Source organism: Ambystoma mexicanum, chromosome 2q, assembly GCF_040938575.1.
Source record: "Ambystoma mexicanum isolate Mex_15411 chromosome 2q, UKY_AmexF1_1, whole genome shotgun sequence".
Classification (NCBI taxonomy): Eukaryota; Metazoa; Chordata; class Amphibia; order Caudata; family Ambystomatidae; genus Ambystoma; species Ambystoma mexicanum.
This window is the reverse complement of record NC_090924.1, coordinates 126,806,257-126,825,958: the sequence shown is the minus strand read 5'-3', so window position 1 is coordinate 126,825,958 and position 19,702 is coordinate 126,806,257. Positions and strand designations below refer to the sequence as shown.

Genomic DNA, 19,702 nt, shown 5'->3' with positions numbered 1-19,702 from the left:
TCCCCTTTGGTAAAGATGACCATTGCACAGCTGCTCACTCAGAGCTCGATCGTGCTCGATCAGGCTCGATCAGGCGAGATATATTTAGGTCACCAGCAAAGTCTGTTCTCTTTTCTTGCGTAGGGTGAGCATTCACAGAGCCCAGCTTCGTTGACAAGAGTGCAAAAGGTGTATACTAAAAGCTTTCTGCTTTACTTGAGCGCCATGGCCGTTATTATATTTTGGCTGCTCCAAGCAATCTCTGTCCAGCCGATGCAAATTTCCAGCTCAAATTTTCCCAGCACTCAAAAAGTCCCTCCTCCCGCCAGCTCTGCTTTCAGGAAGTTCAGCAGAAGCAGTCCAACTTCTGTTCCCACTTCAGAGGAAAAGCTTTCTCGGGCCAGAGAAAGCCAGGGAATCACTGTACCGGCAAGTGCATTTCTTACAACTGGTAATCCCTCAGAACACAGAAATGAAGAAGCTGTATATGAAAATGTATTATTTCTTTGGTACACTAACCTATGTAACTAATATGGACCATTTCAGAGGACGGAGCGGACCCAACTGTGATCCCAGAGACCCAAATACCCAGCAGTAGGGAAAATAAATCCTCTCTGTGCTCTGCAACATTACATACACAAAATGCAAGTGCGTGCATTTTTTTATTGGCCCCATATACAGAATACATGTGAGGATGCTTGCCTTCCCAGTGTATTTCTCAAGCTCTTGAGAGCATATGCTATTTCCATGGGAACGCAAATAAGTTCATACTTTACATTTGTGTGTGACAAAAGGGGAAAAAAACTATTTTGTGTAAAATGCCAGCAGAGAGTGTTTCTGCCCGGTCTCGAACCGGGGACCTTTCGCGTGTGAGGCGAACGTGATAACCACTACACTACAGAAACAGCTGCTTGCTCACCTTTGTAGGGACTGGGAGAACAGGTGCAAAGGGCAGTGCAAGTGGACCTGCTTAAAGACTAATCAAATGCCTTGCGCCTGAAGCTCACACAATCCAGCCTAAAACATACGTCCTATCAAGCATGCGCACATATACAAGTATGCCAGCTGAGGGCCTATGCAGCGTACAGAGGGAAGGACATATTTCCACTTTGAGATCGGACGGCCAAAACTCACAAGCAAATCAAGGAATGTTACTGAGAGCTAACAGAGAACACAAAGTGCTTGTCGCAAGGACATGGCACGCAAAGAGGTTCAGGAAGTGAATTGTTCATCGACTACTGCTTACCGAGAAAACCAGAGAGTCTGTCCAATGAAAATAACATTGAAAAAACAAAAAAAAGGAGCTCAAGTTAACCACCTTGATTGGGCTCGTCCGGGATTTGAACCCGGGACCTCTCGCACCCAAAGCAAGAATCATACCCCTAGACCAACGAGCCACGGTCCTTTGAGCATTTGACGGAATTGTCCTCAGCGTTTGCACCCCCCTTAGGATTCGAGGCCAAGAATGCCTATTCCTGAAGTTTGTTCCTGCCGCTGAAAGCCTTGTCGGTGTATGAGCCAAATGAATGCCCCAGTCGGCACGCTCTGACTGTCTTCACAGGTCTCCTCCTCATCCCGAAGGTTGGTGGCCCATTGACATCAGGGTGGAAGGTGCTTGCGATACACTGTTCCTTCCTTCCTTCCTTCCTTCCTTTATTCCTCTTATGCTGTTTATGTAATAAGAGGGGACGATACACAGAAGAGAGAAAGTGGCCCAACACACTAGACTAGCAGTCTTCTGATCAATCTGCAGCTGGCAAGGTGGGGGAGAGCCTTTATTTTGCACCTGCTGGGATCTGCATTGGCAGAAGCTCTGAGGGCTGGGCCTTTCCTTTTGCCTGTAAAAACAAAAAGCAGCCCTCCTCCCTCCAGCCCTGAGAGCATGGGCGTGACACTGGAAAAAGCAGCATCTCCCCTTTGGTAAAGATGACCATTGCACAGCTGCTCACTCAGAGCTCGATCGTGCTCGATCAGGCGAGATATATTTAGGTCACCAGCAAAGTCTGTTCTCTTTTCTTGCGTAGGGTGAGCATTCACAGAGCCCAGCTTCGTTGACAAGAGTGCAAAAGGTGTATACTAAAAGCTTTCTGCTTTACTTGAGCGCCATGGCCGTTATTATATTTTGGCTGCTCCAAGCAATCTCTGTCCAGCCGATGCAAATTTCCAGCTCAAATTTTCCCAGCACTCAAAAAGTCCCTCCTCCCTCCAGCTCTGCTTTCAGGAAGTTCAGCAGAAGCAGTCCAACTTCTGTTCCCACTTCAGAGGAAAAGCTTTCTCGGGCCAGAGAAAGCCAGGGAATCACTGTACCGGCAAGTGCATTTCTTACAACTGGTAATCCCTCAGAACACAGAAATGAAGAAGCTGTATATGAAAATGTATTATTTCTTTGGTACACTAACCTATGTAACTAATATGGACCATTTCAGAGGACGGAGCGGACCCAACTGTGATCCCAGAGACCCAAATACCCAGCAGTAGGGAAAATAAATCCTCTCTGTGCTCTGCAACATTACATACACAAAATGCAAGCGCGTGCATTTTTTTATTGGCCCCATATACAGAATACATGTGAGGATGCTTGCCTTCCCAGTGTATTTCTCAAGCTCTTGAGAGCATATGCTATTTCCATGAGAACGCAAATAAGTTCATACTTTACATTTGTGTGTGACAAAAGGGGAAAAAAACTATTTTGTGTAAAATGCCAGCAGAGAGTGTTTCTGCCCGGTCTCGAACCGGGGACCTTTCGCGTGTGAGGCGACCGTGATAACCTCTACACTACAGAAACAGCTGCTTGCTCACCTTTGTAGGGACTGGGAGAACAGGTGCAAAGGGCAGTGCAAGTGGACCTGCTTAAAGACTAATCAAATGCCTTGCGCCTGAAGCTCACACAATCCAGCCTAAAACATACGTCCTATCAAGCATGCGCACATATACAAGTATGCCAGCTGAGGGCCTATGCAGCGTACAGAGGGAAGGACATATTTCCACTTTGAGATCGGACGGCCAAAACTCACAAGCAAATCAAGGAATGTTACTGAGAGCTAACAGAGAACACAAAGTGCTTGTCGCAAGGACATGGCACGCAAAGAGGTTCAGGAAGTGAATTGTTCATCGACTACTGCTTACCGAGAAAACCAGAGAGTCTGTCCAATGAAAATAACATTGAAAAAACAAAAAAAAGGAGCTCAAGTTAACCACCTTGATTGGGCTCGTCCGGGATTTCATACCCCTAGACCAACGAGCCACGGTCCTTTGAGCATTTGACGGAATTGTCCTCAGCGTTTGCACCCCCCTTAGGATTCGAGGCCAAGAATGCCTTTTCCTGAAGTTTGTTCCTGCCGCTGAAAGCCTTGTCGGTGTATGAGCCAAATGAATGCCCCAGTCGGCACGCTCTGACTGTCTTCACAGGTCTCCTCCTCATCCCGAAGGTTGGTGGCCCATTGACATCAGGGTGGAAGGTGCTTGCGATACACTGTTCCTTCCTTCCTTCCTTCCTTCCTTTATTCCTCTTATGCTGTTTATGTAATAAGAGGGGACGATACACAGAAGAGAGAAAGTGGCCCAACACACTAGACTAGCAGTCTTCTGATCAATCTGCAGCTGGCAAGGTGGGGGAGAGCCTTTATTTTGCACCTGCTGGGATCTGCATTGGCAGAAGCTCTGAGGGCTGGGCCTTTCCTTTTGCCTGTAAAAACAAAAAGCAGCCCTCCTCCCTCCAGCCCTGAGAGCATGGGCGTGACACTGGAAAAAGCAGCATCTCCCCTTTGGTAAAGATGACCATTGCACAGCTGCTCACTCAGAGCTCGATCGTGCTCGATCAGGCTCGATCAGGCGAGATATATTTAGGTCACCAGCAAAGTCTGTTCTCTTTTCTTGCGTAGGGTGAGCATTCACAGAGCCCAGCTTCGTTGACAAGAGTGCAAAAGGTGTATACTAAAAGCTTTCTGCTTTACTTGAGCGCCATGCCCGTTATTATATTTTGGCTGCTCCAAGCAATCTCTGTCCAGCCGATGCAAATTTCCAGCTCAAATTTTCCCAGCACTCAAAAAGTCCCTCCTCCCGCCAGCTCTGCTTTCAGGAAGTTCAGCAGAAGCAGTCCAACTTCTGTTCCCACTTCAGAGGAAAAGCTTTCTCGGGCCAGAGAAAGCCAGGGAATCACTGTACCGGCAAGTGCATTTCTTACAACTGGTAATCCCTCAGAACACAGAAATGAAGAAGCTGTATATGAAAATGTATTATTTCTTTGGTACACTAACCTATGTAACTAATATGGACCATTTCAGAGGACGGAGCGGACCCAACTGTGATCCCAGAGACCCAAATACCCAGCAGTAGGGAAAATAAATCCTCTCTGTGCTCTGCAACATTACATACACAAAATGCAAGCGCGTGCATTTTTTTATTGGCCCCATATACAGAATACATGTGAGGATGCTTGCCTTCCCAGTGTATTTCTCAAGCTCTTGAGAGCATATGCTATTTCCATGGGAACGCAAATAAGTTCATACTTTACATTTGTGTGTGACAAAAGGGGAAAAAAACTATTTTGTGTAAAATGCCAGCAGAGAGTGTTTCTGCCCGGTCTCGAACCGGGGACCTTTCGCGTGTGAGGCGAACGTGATAACCACTACACTACAGAAACAGCTGCTTGCTCACCTTTGTAGGGACTGGGAGAACAGGTGCAAAGGGCAGTGCAAGTGGACCTGCTTAAAGACTAATCAAATGCCTTGCGCCTGAAGCTCACACAATCCAGCCTAAAACATACGTCCTATCAAGCATGCGCACATATACAAGTATGCCAGCTGAGGGCCTATGCAGCGTACAGAGGGAAGGACATATTTCCACTTTGAGATCGGACGGCCAAAACTCACAAGCAAATCAAGGAATGTTACTGAGAGCTAACAGAGAACACAAAGTGCTTGTCGCAAGGACATGGCACGCAAAGAGGTTCAGGAAGTGAATTGTTCATCGACTACTGCTTACCGAGAAAACCAGAGAGTCTGTCCAATGAAAATAACATTGAAAAAACAAAAAAAAGGAGCTCAAGTTAACCACCTTGATTGGGCTCGTCCGGGATTTGAACCCGGGACCTCTCGCACCCAAAGCGAGAATCATACCCCTAGACCAACGAGCCACGGTCCTTTGAGCATTTGACGGAATTGTCCTCAGCGTTTGCACCCCCCTTAGGATTCGAGGCCAAGAATGCCTATTCCTGAAGTTTGTTCCTGCCGCTGAAAGCCTTGTCGGTGTATGAGCCAAATGAATGCCCCAGTCGGCACGCTCTGACTGTCTTCACAGGTCTCCTCCTCATCCCGAAGGTTGGTGGCCCATTGACATCAGGGTGGAAGGTGCTTGCGATACACTGTTCCTTCCTTCCTTCCTTCCTTCCTTTATTCCTCTTATGCTGTTTATGTAATAAGAGGGGACGATACACAGAAGAGAGAAAGTGGCCCAACACACTAGACTAGCAGTCTTCTGATCAATCTGCAGCTGGCAAGGTGGGGGAGAGCCTTTATTTTGCACCTGCTGGGATCTGCATTGGCAGAAGCTCTGAGGGCTGGGCCTTTCCTTTTGCCTGTAAAAACAAAAAGCAGCCCTCCTCCCTCCAGCCCTGAGAGCATGGGCGTGACACTGGAAAAAGCAGCATCTCCCCTTTGGTAAAGATGACCATTGCACAGCTGCTCACTCAGAGCTCGATCGTGCTCGATCAGGCGAGATATATTTAGGTCACCAGCAAAGTCTGTTCTCTTTTCTTGCGTAGGGTGAGCATTCACAGAGCCCAGCTTCGTTGACAAGAGTGCAAAAGGTGTATACTAAAAGCTTTCTGCTTTACTTGAGCGCCATGGCCGTTATTATATTTTGGCTGCTCCAAGCAATCTCTGTCCAGCCGATGCAAATTTCCAGCTCAAATTTTCCCAGCACTCAAAAAGTCCCTCCTCCCTCCAGCTCTGCTTTCAGGAAGTTCAGCAGAAGCAGTCCAACTTCTGTTCCCACTTCAGAGGAAAAGCTTTCTCGGGCCAGAGAAAGCCAGGGAATCACTGTACCGGCAAGTGCATTTCTTACAACTGGTAATCCCTCAGAACACAGAAATGAAGAAGCTGTATATGAAAATGTATTATTTCTTTGGTACACTAACCTATGTAACTAATATGGACCATTTCAGAGGACGGAGCGGACCCAACTGTGATCCCAGAGACCCAAATACCCAGCAGTAGGGAAAATAAATCCTCTCTGTGCTCTGCAACATTACATACACAAAATGCAAGCGCGTGCATTTTTTTATTGGCCCCATATACAGAATACATGTGAGGATGCTTGCCTTCCCAGTGTATTTCTCAAGCTCTTGAGAGCATATGCTATTTCCATGAGAACGCAAATAAGTTCATACTTTACATTTGTGTGTGACAAAAGGGGAAAAAAACTATTTTGTGTAAAATGCCAGCAGAGAGTGTTTCTGCCCGGTCTCGAACCGGGGACCTTTCGCGTGTGAGGCGACCGTGATAACCACTACACTACAGAAACAGCTGCTTGCTCACCTTTGTAGGGACTGGGAGAACAGGTGCAAAGGGCAGTGCAAGTGGACCTGCTTAAAGACTAATCAAATGCCTTGCGCCTGAAGCTCACACAATCCAGCCTAAAACATACGTCCTATCAAGCATGCGCACATATACAAGTATGCCAGCTGAGGGCCTATGCAGCGTACAGAGGGAAGGACATATTTCCACTTTGAGATCGGACGGCCAAAACTCACAAGCAAATCAAGGAATGTTACTGAGAGCTAACAGAGAACACAAAGTGCTTGTCGCAAGGACATGGCACGCAAAGAGGTTCAGGAAGTGAATTGTTCATCGACTACTGCTTACCGAGAAAACCAGAGAGTCTGTCCAATGAAAATAACATTGAAAAAACAAAAAAAAGGAGCTCAAGTTAACCACCTTGATTGGGCTCGTCCGGGATTTGAACCCGGGACCTCTCGCACCCAAAGCGAGAATCATACCCCTAGACCAACGAGCCACGGTCCTTTGAGCATTTGACGGAATTGTCCTCAGCGTTTGCACCCCCCTTAGGATTCGAGGCCAAGAATGCCTTTTCCTGAAGTTTGTTCCTGCCGCTGAAAGCCTTGTCGGTGTATGAGCCAAATGAATGCCCCAGTCGGCACGCTCTGACTGTCTTCACAGGTCTCCTCCTCATCCCGAAGGTTGGTGGCCCATTGACATCAGGGTGGAAGGTGCTTGCGATACACTGTTCCTTCCTTCCTTCCTTCCTTCCTTTATTCCTCTTATGCTGTTTATGTAATAAGAGGGGACGATACACAGAAGAGAGAAAGTGGCCCAACACACTAGACTAGCAGTCTTCTGATCAATCTGCAGCTGGCAAGGTGGGGGAGAGCCTTTATTTTGCACCTGCTGGGATCTGCATTGGCAGAAGCTCTGAGGGCTGGGCCTTTCCTTTTGCCTGTAAAAACAAAAAGCAGCCCTCCTCCCTCCAGCCCTGAGAGCATGGGCGTGACACTGGAAAAAGCAGCATCTCCCCTTTGGTAAAGATGACCATTGCACAGCTGCTCACTCAGAGCTCGATCGTGCTCGATCAGGCTCGATCAGGCGAGATATATTTAGGTCACCAGCAAAGTCTGTTCTCTTTTCTTGCGTAGGGTGAGCATTCACAGAGCCCAGCTTCGTTGACAAGAGTGCAAAAGGTGTATACTAAAAGCTTTCTGCTTTACTTGAGCGCCATGCCCGTTATTATATTTTGGCTGCTCCAAGCAATCTCTGTCCAGCCGATGCAAATTTCCAGCTCAAATTTTCCCAGCACTCAAAAAGTCCCTCCTCCCGCCAGCTCTGCTTTCAGGAAGTTCAGCAGAAGCAGTCCAACTTCTGTTCCCACTTCAGAGGAAAAGCTTTCTCGGGCCAGAGAAAGCCAGGGAATCACTGTACCGGCAAGTGCATTTCTTACAACTGGTAATCCCTCAGAACACAGAAATGAAGAAGCTGTATATGAAAATGTATTATTTCTTTGGTACACTAACCTATGTAACTAATATGGACCATTTCAGAGGACGGAGCGGACCCAACTGTGATCCCAGAGACCCAAATACCCAGCAGTAGGGAAAATAAATCCTCTCTGTGCTCTGCAACATTACATACACAAAATGCAAGCGCGTGCATTTTTTTATTGGCCCCATATACAGAATACATGTGAGGATGCTTGCCTTCCCAGTGTATTTCTCAAGCTCTTGAGAGCATATGCTATTTCCATGGGAACGCAAATAAGTTCATACTTTACATTTGTGTGTGACAAAAGGGGAAAAAAACTATTTTGTGTAAAATGCCAGCAGAGAGTGTTTCTGCCCGGTCTCGAACCGGGGACCTTTCGCGTGTGAGGCGAACGTGATAACCACTACACTACAGAAACAGCTGCTTGCTCACCTTTGTAGGGACTGGGAGAACAGGTGCAAAGGGCAGTGCAAGTGGACCTGCTTAAAGACTAATCAAATGCCTTGCGCCTGAAGCTCACACAATCCAGCCTAAAACATACGTCCTATCAAGCATGCGCACATATACAAGTATGCCAGCTGAGGGCCTATGCAGCGTACAGAGGGAAGGACATATTTCCACTTTGAGATCGGACGGCCAAAACTCACAAGCAAATCAAGGAATGTTACTGAGAGCTAACAGAGAACACAAAGTGCTTGTCGCAAGGACATGGCACGCAAAGAGGTTCAGGAAGTGAATTGTTCATCGACTACTGCTTACCGAGAAAACCAGAGAGTCTGTCCAATGAAAATAACATTGAAAAAACAAAAAAAAGGAGCTCAAGTTAACCACCTTGATTGGGCTCGTCCGGGATTTGAACCCGGGACCTCTCGCACCCAAAGCGAGAATCATACCCCTAGACCAACGAGCCACGGTCCTTTGAGCATTTGACGGAATTGTCCTCAGCGTTTGCACCCCCCTTAGGATTCGAGGCCAAGAATGCCTATTCCTGAAGTTTGTTCCTGCCGCTGAAAGCCTTGTCGGTGTATGAGCCAAATGAATGCCCCAGTCGGCACGCTCTGACTGTCTTCACAGGTCTCCTCCTCATCCCGAAGGTTGGTGGCCCATTGACATCAGGGTGGAAGGTGCTTGCGATACACTGTTCCTTCCTTCCTTCCTTCCTTCCTTTATTCCTCTTATGCTGTTTATGTAATAAGAGGGGACGATACACAGAAGAGAGAAAGTGGCCCAACACACTAGACTAGCAGTCTTCTGATCAATCTGCAGCTGGCAAGGTGGGGGAGAGCCTTTATTTTGCACCTGCTGGGATCTGCATTGGCAGAAGCTCTGAGGGCTGGGCCTTTCCTTTTGCCTGTAAAAACAAAAAGCAGCCCTCCTCCCTCCAGCCCTGAGAGCATGGGCGTGACACTGGAAAAAGCAGCATCTCCCCTTTGGTAAAGATGACCATTGCACAGCTGCTCACTCAGAGCTCGATCGTGCTCGATCAGGCGAGATATATTTAGGTCACCAGCAAAGTCTGTTCTCTTTTCTTGCGTAGGGTGAGCATTCACAGAGCCCAGCTTCGTTGACAAGAGTGCAAAAGGTGTATACTAAAAGCTTTCTGCTTTACTTGAGCGCCATGGCCGTTATTATATTTTGGCTGCTCCAAGCAATCTCTGTCCAGCCGATGCAAATTTCCAGCTCAAATTTTCCCAGCACTCAAAAAGTCCCTCCTCCCGCCAGCTCTGCTTTCAGGAAGTTCAGCAGAAGCAGTCCAACTTCTGTTCCCACTTCAGAGGAAAAGCTTTCTCGGGCCAGAGAAAGCCAGGGAATCACTGTACCGGCAAGTGCATTTCTTACAACTGGTAATCCCTCAGAACACAGAAATGAAGAAGCTGTATATGAAAATGTATTATTTCTTTGGTACACTAACCTATGTAACTAATATGGACCATTTCAGAGGACGGAGCGGACCCAACTGTGATCCCAGAGACCCAAATACCCAGCAGTAGGGAAAATAAATCCTCTCTGTGCTCTGCAACATTACATACACAAAATGCAAGCGCGTGCATTTTTTTATTGGCCCCATATACAGAATACATGTGAGGATGCTTGCCTTCCCAGTGTATTTCTCAAGCTCTTGAGAGCATATGCTATTTCCATGGGAACGCAAATAAGTTCATACTTTACATTTGTGTGTGACAAAAGGGGAAAAAAACTATTTTGTGTAAAATGCCAGCAGAGAGTGTTTCTGCCCGGTCTCGAACCGGGGACCTTTCGCGTGTGAGGCGAACGTGATAACCACTACACTACAGAAACAGCTGCTTGCTCACCTTTGTAGGGACTGGGAGAACAGGTGCAAAGGGCAGTGCAAGTGGACCTGCTTAAAGACTAATCAAATGCCTTGCGCCTGAAGCTCACACAATCCAGCCTAAAACATACGTCCTATCAAGCATGCGCACATATACAAGTATGCCAGCTGAGGGCCTATGCAGCGTACAGAGGGAAGGACATATTTCCACTTTGAGATCGGACGGCCAAAACTCACAAGCAAATCAAGGAATGTTACTGAGAGCTAACAGAGAACACAAAGTGCTTGTCGCAAGGACATGGCACGCAAAGAGGTTCAGGAAGTGAATTGTTCATCGACTACTGCTTACCGAGAAAACCAGAGAGTCTGTCCAATGAAAATAACATTGAAAAAACAAAAAAAAGGAGCTCAAGTTAACCACCTTGATTGGGCTCGGGGACCTCTCGCACCCAAAGCGAGAATCATACCCCTAGACCAACGAGCCACGGTCCTTTGAGCATTTGACGGAATTGTCCTCAGCGTTTGCACCCCCTTAGGATTCGAGGCCAAGAATGCCTATTCCTGAAGTTTGTTCCTGCCGCTGAAAGCCTTGTCGGTGTATGAGCCAAATGAATGCCCCAGTCGGCACGCTCTGACTGTCTTCACAGGTCTCCTCCTCATCCCGAAGGTTGGTGGCCCATTGACATCAGGGTGGAAGGTGCTTGCGATACACTGTTCCTTCCTTCCTTCCTTCCTTCCTTTATTCCTCTTATGCTGTTTATGTAATAAGAGGGGACGATACACAGAAGAGAGAAAGTGGCCCAACACACTAGACTAGCAGTCTTCTGATCAATCTGCAGCTGGCAAGGTGGGGGAGAGCCTTTATTTTGCACCTGCTGGGATCTGCATTGGCAGAAGCTCTGAGGGCTGGGCCTTTCCTTTTGCCTGTAAAAACAAAAAGCAGCCCTCCTCCCTCCAGCCCTGAGAGCATGGGCGTGACACTGGAAAAAGCAGCATCTCCCCTTTGGTAAAGATGACCATTGCACAGCTGCTCACTCAGAGCTCGATCGTGCTCGATCAGGCGAGATATATTTAGGTCACCAGCAAAGTCTGTTCTCTTTTCTTGCGTAGGGTGAGCATTCACAGAGCCCAGCTTCGTTGACAAGAGTGCAAAAGGTGTATACTAAAAGCTTTCTGCTTTACTTGAGCGCCATGGCCGTTATTATATTTTGGCTGCTCCAAGCAATCTCTGTCCAGCCGATGCAAATTTCCAGCTCAAATTTTCCCAGCACTCAAAAAGTCCCTCCTCCCTCCAGCTCTGCTTTCAGGAAGTTCAGCAGAAGCAGTCCAACTTCTGTTCCCACTTCAGAGGAAAAGCTTTCTCGGGCCAGAGAAAGCCAGGGAATCACTGTACCGGCAAGTGCATTTCTTACAACTGGTAATCCCTCAGAACACAGAAATGAAGAAGCTGTATATGAAAATGTATTATTTCTTTGGTACACTAACCTATGTAACTAATATGGACCATTTCAGAGGACGGAGCGGACCCAACTGTGATCCCAGAGACCCAAATACCCAGCAGTAGGGAAAATAAATCCTCTCTGTGCTCTGCAACATTACATACACAAAATGCAAGCGCGTGCATTTTTTTATTGGCCCCATATACAGAATACATGTGAGGATGCTTGCCTTCCCAGTGTATTTCTCAAGCTCTTGAGAGCATATGCTATTTCCATGAGAACGCAAATAAGTTCATACTTTACATTTGTGTGTGACAAAAGGGGAAAAAAACTATTTTGTGTAAAATGCCAGCAGAGAGTGTTTCTGCCCGGTCTCGAACCGGGGACCTTTCGCGTGTGAGGCGACCGTGATAACCACTACACTACAGAAACAGCTGCTTGCTCACCTTTGTAGGGACTGGGAGAACAGGTGCAAAGGGCAGTGCAAGTGGACCTGCTTAAAGACTAATCAAATGCCTTGCGCCTGAAGCTCACACAATCCAGCCTAAAACATACGTCCTATCAAGCATGCGCACATATACAAGTATGCCAGCTGAGGGCCTATGCAGCGTACAGAGGGAAGGACATATTTCCACTTTGAGATCGGACGGCCAAAACTCACAAGCAAATCAAGGAATGTTACTGAGAGCTAACAGAGAACACAAAGTGCTTGTCGCAAGGACATGGCACGCAAAGAGGTTCAGGAAGTGAATTGTTCATCGACTACTGCTTACCGAGAAAACCAGAGAGTCTGTCCAATGAAAATAACATTGAAAAAACAAAAAAAAGGAGCTCAAGTTAACCACCTTGATTGGGCTCGTCCGGGATTTGAACCCGGGACCTCTCGCACCCAAAGCGAGAATCATACCCCTAGACCAACGAGCCACGGTCCTTTGAGCATTTGACGGAATTGTCCTCAGCGTTTGCACCCCCCTTAGGATTCGAGGCCAAGAATGCCTTTTCCTGAAGTTTGTTCCTGCCGCTGAAAGCCTTGTCGGTGTATGAGCCAAATGAATGCCCCAGTCGGCACGCTCTGACTGTCTTCACAGGTCTCCTCCTCATCCCGAAGGTTGGTGGCCCATTGACATCAGGGTGGAAGGTGCTTGCGATACACTGTTCCTTCCTTCCTTCCTTCCTTCCTTCCTTTATTCCTCTTATGCTGTTTATGTAATAAGAGGGGACGATACACAGAAGAGAGAAAGTGGCCCAACACACTAGACTAGCAGTCTTCTGATCAATCTGCAGCTGGCAAGGTGGGGGAGAGCCTTTATTTTGCACCTGCTGGGATCTGCATTGGCAGAAGCTCTGAGGGCTGGGCCTTTCCTTTTGCCTGTAAAAACAAAAAGCAGCCCTCCTCCCTCCAGCCCTGAGAGCATGGGCGTGACACTGGAAAAAGCAGCATCTCCCCTTTGGTAAAGATGACCATTGCACAGCTGCTCACTCAGAGCTCGATCGTGCTCGATCAGGCGAGATATATTTAGGTCACCAGCAAAGTCTGTTCTCTTTTCTTGCGTAGGGTGAGCATTCACAGAGCCCAGCTTCGTTGACAAGAGTGCAAAAGGTGTATACTAAAAGCTTTCTGCTTTACTTGAGCGCCATGCCCGTTATTATATTTTGGCTGCTCCAAGCAATCTCTGTCCAGCCGATGCAAATTTCCAGCTCAAATTTTCCCAGCACTCAAAAAGTCCCTCCTCCCGCCAGCTCTGCTTTCAGGAAGTTCAGCAGAAGCAGTCCAACTTCTGTTCCCACTTCAGAGGAAAAGCTTTCTCGGGCCAGAGAAAGCCAGGGAATCACTGTACCGGCAAGTGCATTTCTTACAACTGGTAATCCCTCAGAACACAGAAATGAAGAAGCTGTATATGAAAATGTATTATTTCTTTGGTACACTAACCTATGTAACTAATATGGACCATTTCAGAGGACGGAGCGGACCCAACTGTGATCCCAGAGACCCAAATACCCAGCAGTAGGGAAAATAAATCCTCTCTGTGCTCTGCAACATTACATACACAAAATGCAAGCGCGTGCATTTTTTTATTGGCCCCATATACAGAATACATGTGAGGATGCTTGCCTTCCCAGTGTATTTCTCAAGCTCTTGAGAGCATATGCTATTTCCATGGGAACGCAAATAAGTTCATACTTTACATTTGTGTGTGACAAAAGGGGAAAAAAACTATTTTGTGTAAAATGCCAGCAGAGAGTGTTTCTGCCCGGTCTCGAACCGGGGACCTTTCGCGTGTGAGGCGAACGTGATAACCACTACACTACAGAAACAGCTGCTTGCTCACCTTTGTAGGGACTGGGAGAACAGGTGCAAAGGGCAGTGCAAGTGGACCTGCTTAAAGACTAATCAAATGCCTTGCGCCTGAAGCTCACACAATCCAGCCTAAAACATACGTCCTATCAAGCATGCGCACATATACAAGTATGCCAGCTGAGGGCCTATGCAGCGTACAGAGGGAAGGACATATTTCCACTTTGAGATCGGACGGCCAAAACTCACAAGCAAATCAAGGAATGTTACTGAGAGCTAACAGAGAACACAAAGTGCTTGTCGCAAGGACATGGCACGCAAAGAGGTTCAGGAAGTGAATTGTTCATCGACTACTGCTTACCGAGAAAACCAGAGAGTCTGTCCAATGAAAATAACATTGAAAAAACAAAAAAAAGGAGCTCAAGTTAACCACCTTGATTGGGCTCGTCCGGGATTTGAACCCGGGACCTCTCGCACCCAAAGCGAGAATCATACCCCTAGACCAACGAGCCACGGTCCTTTGAGCATTTGACGGAATTGTCCTCAGCGTTTGCACCCCCCTTAGGATTCGAGGCCAAGAATGCCTATTCCTGAAGTTTGTTCCTGCCGCTGAAAGCCTTGTCGGTGTATGAGCCAAATGAATGCCCCAGTCGGCACGCTCTGACTGTCTTCACAGGTCTCCTCCTCATCCCGAAGGTTGGTGGCCCATTGACATCAGGGTGGAAGGTGCTTGCGATACACTGTTCCTTCCTTCCTTCCTTCCTTCCTTTATTCCTCTTATGCTGTTTATGTAATAAGAGGGGACGATACACAGAAGAGAGAAAGTGGCCCAACACACTAGACTAGCAGTCTTCTGATCAATCTGCAGCTGGCAAGGTGGGGGAGAGCCTTTATTTTGCACCTGCTGGGATCTGCATTGGCAGAAGCTCTGAGGGCTGGGCCTTTCCTTTTGCCTGTAAAAACAAAAAGCAGCCCTCCTCCCTCCAGCCCTGAGAGCATGGGCGTGACACTGGAAAAAGCAGCATCTCCCCTTTGGTAAAGATGACCATTGCACAGCTGCTCACTCAGAGCTCGATCGTGCTCGATCAGGCGAGATATATTTAGGTCACCAGCAAAGTCTGTTCTCTTTTCTTGCGTAGGGTGAGCATTCACAGAGCCCAGCTTCGTTGACAAGAGTGCAAAAGGTGTATACTAAAAGCTTTCTGCTTTACTTGAGCGCCATGGCCGTTATTATATTTTGGCTGCTCCAAGCAATCTCTGTCCAGCCGATGCAAATTTCCAGCTCAAATTTTCCCAGCACTCAAAAAGTCCCTCCTCCCTCCAGCTCTGCTTTCAGGAAGTTCAGCAGAAGCAGTCCAACTTCTGTTCCCACTTCAGAGGAAAAGCTTTCTCGGGCCAGAGAAAGCCAGGGAATCACTGTACCGGCAAGTGCATTTCTTACAACTGGTAATCCCTCAGAACACAGAAATGAAGAAGCTGTATATGAAAATGTATTATTTCTTTGGTACACTAACCTATGTAACTAATATGGACCATTTCAGAGGACGGAGCGGACCCAACTGTGATCCCAGAGACCCAAATACCCAGCAGTAGGGAAAATAAATCCTCTCTGTGCTCTGCAACATTACATACACAAAATGCAAGCGCGTGCATTTTTTTATTGGCCCCATATACAGAATACATGTGAGGATGCTTGCCTTCCCAGTGTATTTCTCAAGCTCTTGAGAGCATATGCTATTTCCATGAGAACGCAAATAAGTTCATACTTTACATTTGTGTGTGACAAAAGGGGAAAAAAACTATTTTGTGTAAAATGCCAGCAGAGAGTGTTTCTGCCCGGTCTCGAACCGGGGACCTTTCGCGTGTGAGGCGACCGTGATAACCACTACACTACAGAAACAGCTGCTTGCTCACCTTTGTAGGGACTGGGAGAACAGGTGCAAAGGGCAGTGCAAGTGGACCTGCTTAAAGACTAATCAAATGCCTTGCGCCTGAAGCTCACACAATCCAGCCTAAAACATACGTCCTATCAAGCATGCGCACATATACAAGTATGCCAGCTGAGGGCCTATGCAGCGTACAGAGGGAAGGACATATTTCCACTTTGAGATCGGACGGCCAAAACTCACAAGCAAATCAAGGAATGTTACTGAGAGCTAACAGAGAACACAAAGTGCTTGTCGCAAGGACATGGCACGCAAAGAGGTTCAGGAAGTGAATTGTTCATCGACTACTGCTTACCGAGAAAACCAGAGAGTCTGTCCAATGAAAATAACATTGAAAAAACAAAAAAAAGGAGCTCAAGTTAACCACCTTGATTGGGCTCGTCCGGGATTTGAACCCGGGACCTCTCGCACCCAAAGCGAGAATCATACCCCTAGACCAACGAGCCACGGTCCTTTGAGCATTTGACGGAATTGTCCTCAGCGTTTGCACCCCCCTTAGGATTCGAGGCCAAGAATGCCTTTTCCTGAAGTTTGTTCCTGCCGCTGAAAGCCTTGTCGGTGTATGAGCCAAATGAATGCCCCAGTCGGCACGCTCTGACTGTCTTCACAGGTCTCCTCCTCATCCCGAAGGTTGGTGGCCCATTGACATCAGGGTGGAAGGTGCTTGCGATACACTGTTCCTTCCTTCCTTCCTTCCTTCCTTTATTCCTCTTATGCTGTTTATGTAATAAGAGGGGACGATACACAGAAGAGAGAAAGTGGCCCAACACACTAGACTAGCAGTCTTCTGATCAATCTGCAGCTGGCAAGGTGGGGGAGAGCCTTTATTTTGCACCTGCTGGGATCTGCATTGGCAGAAGCTCTGAGGGCTGGGCCTTTCCTTTTGCCTGTAAAAACAAAAAGCAGCCCTCCTCCCTCCAGCCCTGAGAGCATGGGCGTGACACTGGAAAAAGCAGCATCTCCCCTTTGGTAAAGATGACCATTGCACAGCTGCTCACTCAGAGCTCGATCGTGCTCGATCAGGCGAGATATATTTAGGTCACCAGCAAAGTCTGTTCTCTTTTCTTGCGTAGGGTGAGCATTCACAGAGCCCAGCTTCGTTGACAAGAGTGCAAAAGGTGTATACTAAAAGCTTTCTGCTTTACTTGAGCGCCATGCCCGTTATTATATTTTGGCTGCTCCAAGCAATCTCTGTCCAGCCGATGCAAATTTCCAGCTCAAATTTTCCCAGCACTCAAAAAGTCCCTCCTCCCGCCAGCTCTGCTTTCAGGAAGTTCAGCAGAAGCAGTCCAACTTCTGTTCCCACTTCAGAGGAAAAGCTTTCTCGGGCCAGAGAAAGCCAGGGAATCACTGTACCGGCAAGTGCATTTCTTACAACTGGTAATCCCTCAGAACACAGAAATGAAGAAGCTGTATATGAAAATGTATTATTTCTTTGGTACACTAACCTATGTAACTAATATGGACCATTTCAGAGGACGGAGCGGACCCAACTGTGATCCCAGAGACCCAAATACCCAGCAGTAGGGAAAATAAATCCTCTCTGTGCTCTGCAACATTACATACACAAAATGCAAGCGCGTGCATTTTTTTATTGGCCCCATATACAGAATACATGTGAGGATGCTTGCCTTCCCAGTGTATTTCTCAAGCTCTTGAGAGCATATGCTATTTCCATGGGAACGCAAATAAGTTCATACTTTACATTTGTGTGTGACAAAAGGGGAAAAAAACTATTTTGTGTAAAATGCCAGCAGAGAGTGTTTCTGCCCGGTCTCGAACCGGGGACCTTTCGCGTGTGAGGCGAACGTGATAACCACTACACTACAGAAACAGCTGCTTGCTCACCTTTGTAGGGACTGGGAGAACAGGTGCAAAGGGCAGTGCAAGTGGACCTGCTTAAAGACTAATCAAATGCCTTGCGCCTGAAGCTCACACAATCCAGCCTAAAACATACGTCCTATCAAGCATGCGCACATATACAAGTATGCCAGCTGAGGGCCTATGCAGCGTACAGAGGGAAGGACATATTTCCACTTTGAGATCGGACGGCCAAAACTCACAAGCAAATCAAGGAATGTTACTGAGAGCTAACAGAGAACACAAAGTGCTTGTCGCAAGGACATGGCACGCAAAGAGGTTCAGGAAGTGAATTGTTCATCGACTACTGCTTACCGAGAAAACCAGAGAGTCTGTCCAATGAAAATAACATTGAAAAAACAAAAAAAAGGAGCTCAAGTTAACCACCTTGATTGGGCTCGTCCGGGATTTGAACCCGGGACCTCTCGCACCCAAAGCGAGAATCATACCCCTAGACCAACGAGCCACGGTCCTTTGAGCATTTGACGGAATTGTCCTCAGCGTTTGCACCCCCCTTAGGATTCGAGGCCAAGAATGCCTATTCCTGAAGTTTGTTCCTGCCGCTGAAAGCCTTGTCGGTGTATGAGCCAAATGAATGCCCCAGTCGGCACGCTCTGACTGTCTTCACAGGTCTCCTCCTCATCCCGAAGGTTGGTGGCCCATTGACATCAGGGTGGAAGGTGCTTGCGATACACTGTTCCTTCCTTCCTTCCTTCCTTCCTTTATTCCTCTTATGCTGTTTATGTAATAAGAGGGGACGATACACAGAAGAGAGAAAGTGGCCCAACACACTAGACTAGCAGTCTTCTGATCAATCTGCAGCTGGCAAGGTGGGGGAGAGCCTTTATTTTGCACCTGCTGGGATCTGCATTGGCAGAAGCTCTGAGGGCTGGGCCTTTCCTTTTGCCTGTAAAAACAAAAAGCAGCCCTCCTCCCTCCAGCCCTGAGAGCATGGGCGTGACACTGGAAAAAGCAGCATCTCCCCTTTGGTAAAGATGACCATTGCACAGCTGCTCACTCAGAGCTCGATCGTGCTCGATCAGGCGAGATATATTTAGGTCACCAGCAAAGTCTGTTCTCTTTTCTTGCGTAGGGTGAGCATTCACAGAGCCCAGCTTCGTTGACAAGAGTGCAAAAGGTGTATACTAAAAGCTTTCTGCTTTACTTGAGCGCCATGGCCGTTATTATATTTTGGCTGCTCCAAGCAATCTCTGTCCAGCCGATGCAAATTTCCAGCTCAAATTTTCCCAGCACTCAAAAAGTCCCTCCTCCCGCCAGCTCTGCTTTCAGGAAGTTCAGCAGAAGCAGTCCAACTTCTGTTCCCACTTCAGAGGAAAAGCTTTCTCGGGCCAGAGAAAGCCAGGGAATCACTGTACCGGCAAGTGCATTTCTTACAACTGGTAATCCCTCAGAACACAGAAATGAAGAAGCTGTATATGAAAATGTATTATTTCTTTGGTACACTAACCTATGTAACTAATATGGACCATTTCAGAGGACGGAGCGGACCCAACTGTGATCCCAGAGACCCAAATACCCAGCAGTAGGGAAAATAAATCCTCTCTGTGCTCTGCAACATTACATACACAAAATGCAAGCGCGTGCATTTTTTTATTGGCCCCATATACAGAATACATGTGAGGATGCTTGCCTTCCCAGTGTATTTCTCAAGCTCTTGAGAGCATATGCTATTTCCATGGGAACGCAAATAAGTTCATACTTTACATTTGTGTGTGACAAAAGGGGAAAAAAACTATTTTGTGTAAAATGCCAGCAGAGAGTGTTTCTGCCCGGTCTCGAACCGGGGACCTTTCGCGTGTGAGGCGAACGTGATAACCACTACACTACAGAAACAGCTGCTTGCTCACCTTTGTAGGGACTGGGAGAACAGGTGCAAA

The 19,702-nt window shown here is 47.4% G+C and overlaps 15 non-coding genes across 15 annotated transcripts; all 15 read right to left on the bottom strand.

The window, feature by feature from the left end:
- Nucleotides 1-811: 811 nt before the first annotated feature.
- On the bottom strand, nt 812-884 carry TRNAV-CAC (transfer RNA valine (anticodon CAC)). The gene has a single exon. It is a non-coding gene; the product is annotated as a tRNA-Val (tRNA).
- A 420-nt stretch (nt 885-1,304) lies between these two features.
- Nucleotides 1,305-1,376, bottom strand: TRNAP-UGG (transfer RNA proline (anticodon UGG)). The gene has a single exon. It is a non-coding gene; the product is annotated as a tRNA-Pro (tRNA).
- Nucleotides 1,377-4,548: 3,172 nt separating this feature from the next.
- On the bottom strand, nt 4,549-4,621 carry TRNAV-CAC (transfer RNA valine (anticodon CAC)). The gene has a single exon. It is a non-coding gene; the product is annotated as a tRNA-Val (tRNA).
- Nucleotides 4,622-5,041: 420 nt separating this feature from the next.
- TRNAP-UGG (transfer RNA proline (anticodon UGG)) lies at nt 5,042-5,113 on the bottom strand. Its single transcript has one exon. It is a non-coding gene; the product is annotated as a tRNA-Pro (tRNA).
- Nucleotides 5,114-6,921: 1,808 nt separating this feature from the next.
- Nucleotides 6,922-6,993, bottom strand: TRNAP-UGG (transfer RNA proline (anticodon UGG)). The gene has a single exon. It is a non-coding gene; the product is annotated as a tRNA-Pro (tRNA).
- A 1,325-nt stretch (nt 6,994-8,318) lies between these two features.
- Nucleotides 8,319-8,391, bottom strand: TRNAV-CAC (transfer RNA valine (anticodon CAC)). Its single transcript has one exon. It is a non-coding gene; the product is annotated as a tRNA-Val (tRNA).
- Nucleotides 8,392-8,811: 420 nt separating this feature from the next.
- On the bottom strand, nt 8,812-8,883 carry TRNAP-UGG (transfer RNA proline (anticodon UGG)). The gene has a single exon. It is a non-coding gene; the product is annotated as a tRNA-Pro (tRNA).
- Nucleotides 8,884-10,198: 1,315 nt separating this feature from the next.
- Nucleotides 10,199-10,271, bottom strand: TRNAV-CAC (transfer RNA valine (anticodon CAC)). Its single transcript has one exon. It is a non-coding gene; the product is annotated as a tRNA-Val (tRNA).
- A 2,283-nt stretch (nt 10,272-12,554) lies between these two features.
- TRNAP-UGG (transfer RNA proline (anticodon UGG)) lies at nt 12,555-12,626 on the bottom strand. Its single transcript has one exon. It is a non-coding gene; the product is annotated as a tRNA-Pro (tRNA).
- A 1,319-nt stretch (nt 12,627-13,945) lies between these two features.
- Nucleotides 13,946-14,018, bottom strand: TRNAV-CAC (transfer RNA valine (anticodon CAC)). The gene has a single exon. It is a non-coding gene; the product is annotated as a tRNA-Val (tRNA).
- A 420-nt stretch (nt 14,019-14,438) lies between these two features.
- Nucleotides 14,439-14,510, bottom strand: TRNAP-UGG (transfer RNA proline (anticodon UGG)). The gene has a single exon. It is a non-coding gene; the product is annotated as a tRNA-Pro (tRNA).
- Nucleotides 14,511-16,318: 1,808 nt separating this feature from the next.
- TRNAP-UGG (transfer RNA proline (anticodon UGG)) lies at nt 16,319-16,390 on the bottom strand. The gene has a single exon. It is a non-coding gene; the product is annotated as a tRNA-Pro (tRNA).
- A 1,315-nt stretch (nt 16,391-17,705) lies between these two features.
- Nucleotides 17,706-17,778, bottom strand: TRNAV-CAC (transfer RNA valine (anticodon CAC)). The gene has a single exon. It is a non-coding gene; the product is annotated as a tRNA-Val (tRNA).
- Nucleotides 17,779-18,198: 420 nt separating this feature from the next.
- TRNAP-UGG (transfer RNA proline (anticodon UGG)) lies at nt 18,199-18,270 on the bottom strand. Its single transcript has one exon. It is a non-coding gene; the product is annotated as a tRNA-Pro (tRNA).
- Nucleotides 18,271-19,585: 1,315 nt separating this feature from the next.
- On the bottom strand, nt 19,586-19,658 carry TRNAV-CAC (transfer RNA valine (anticodon CAC)). The gene has a single exon. It is a non-coding gene; the product is annotated as a tRNA-Val (tRNA).
- Nucleotides 19,659-19,702: the final 44 nt, after the last annotated feature.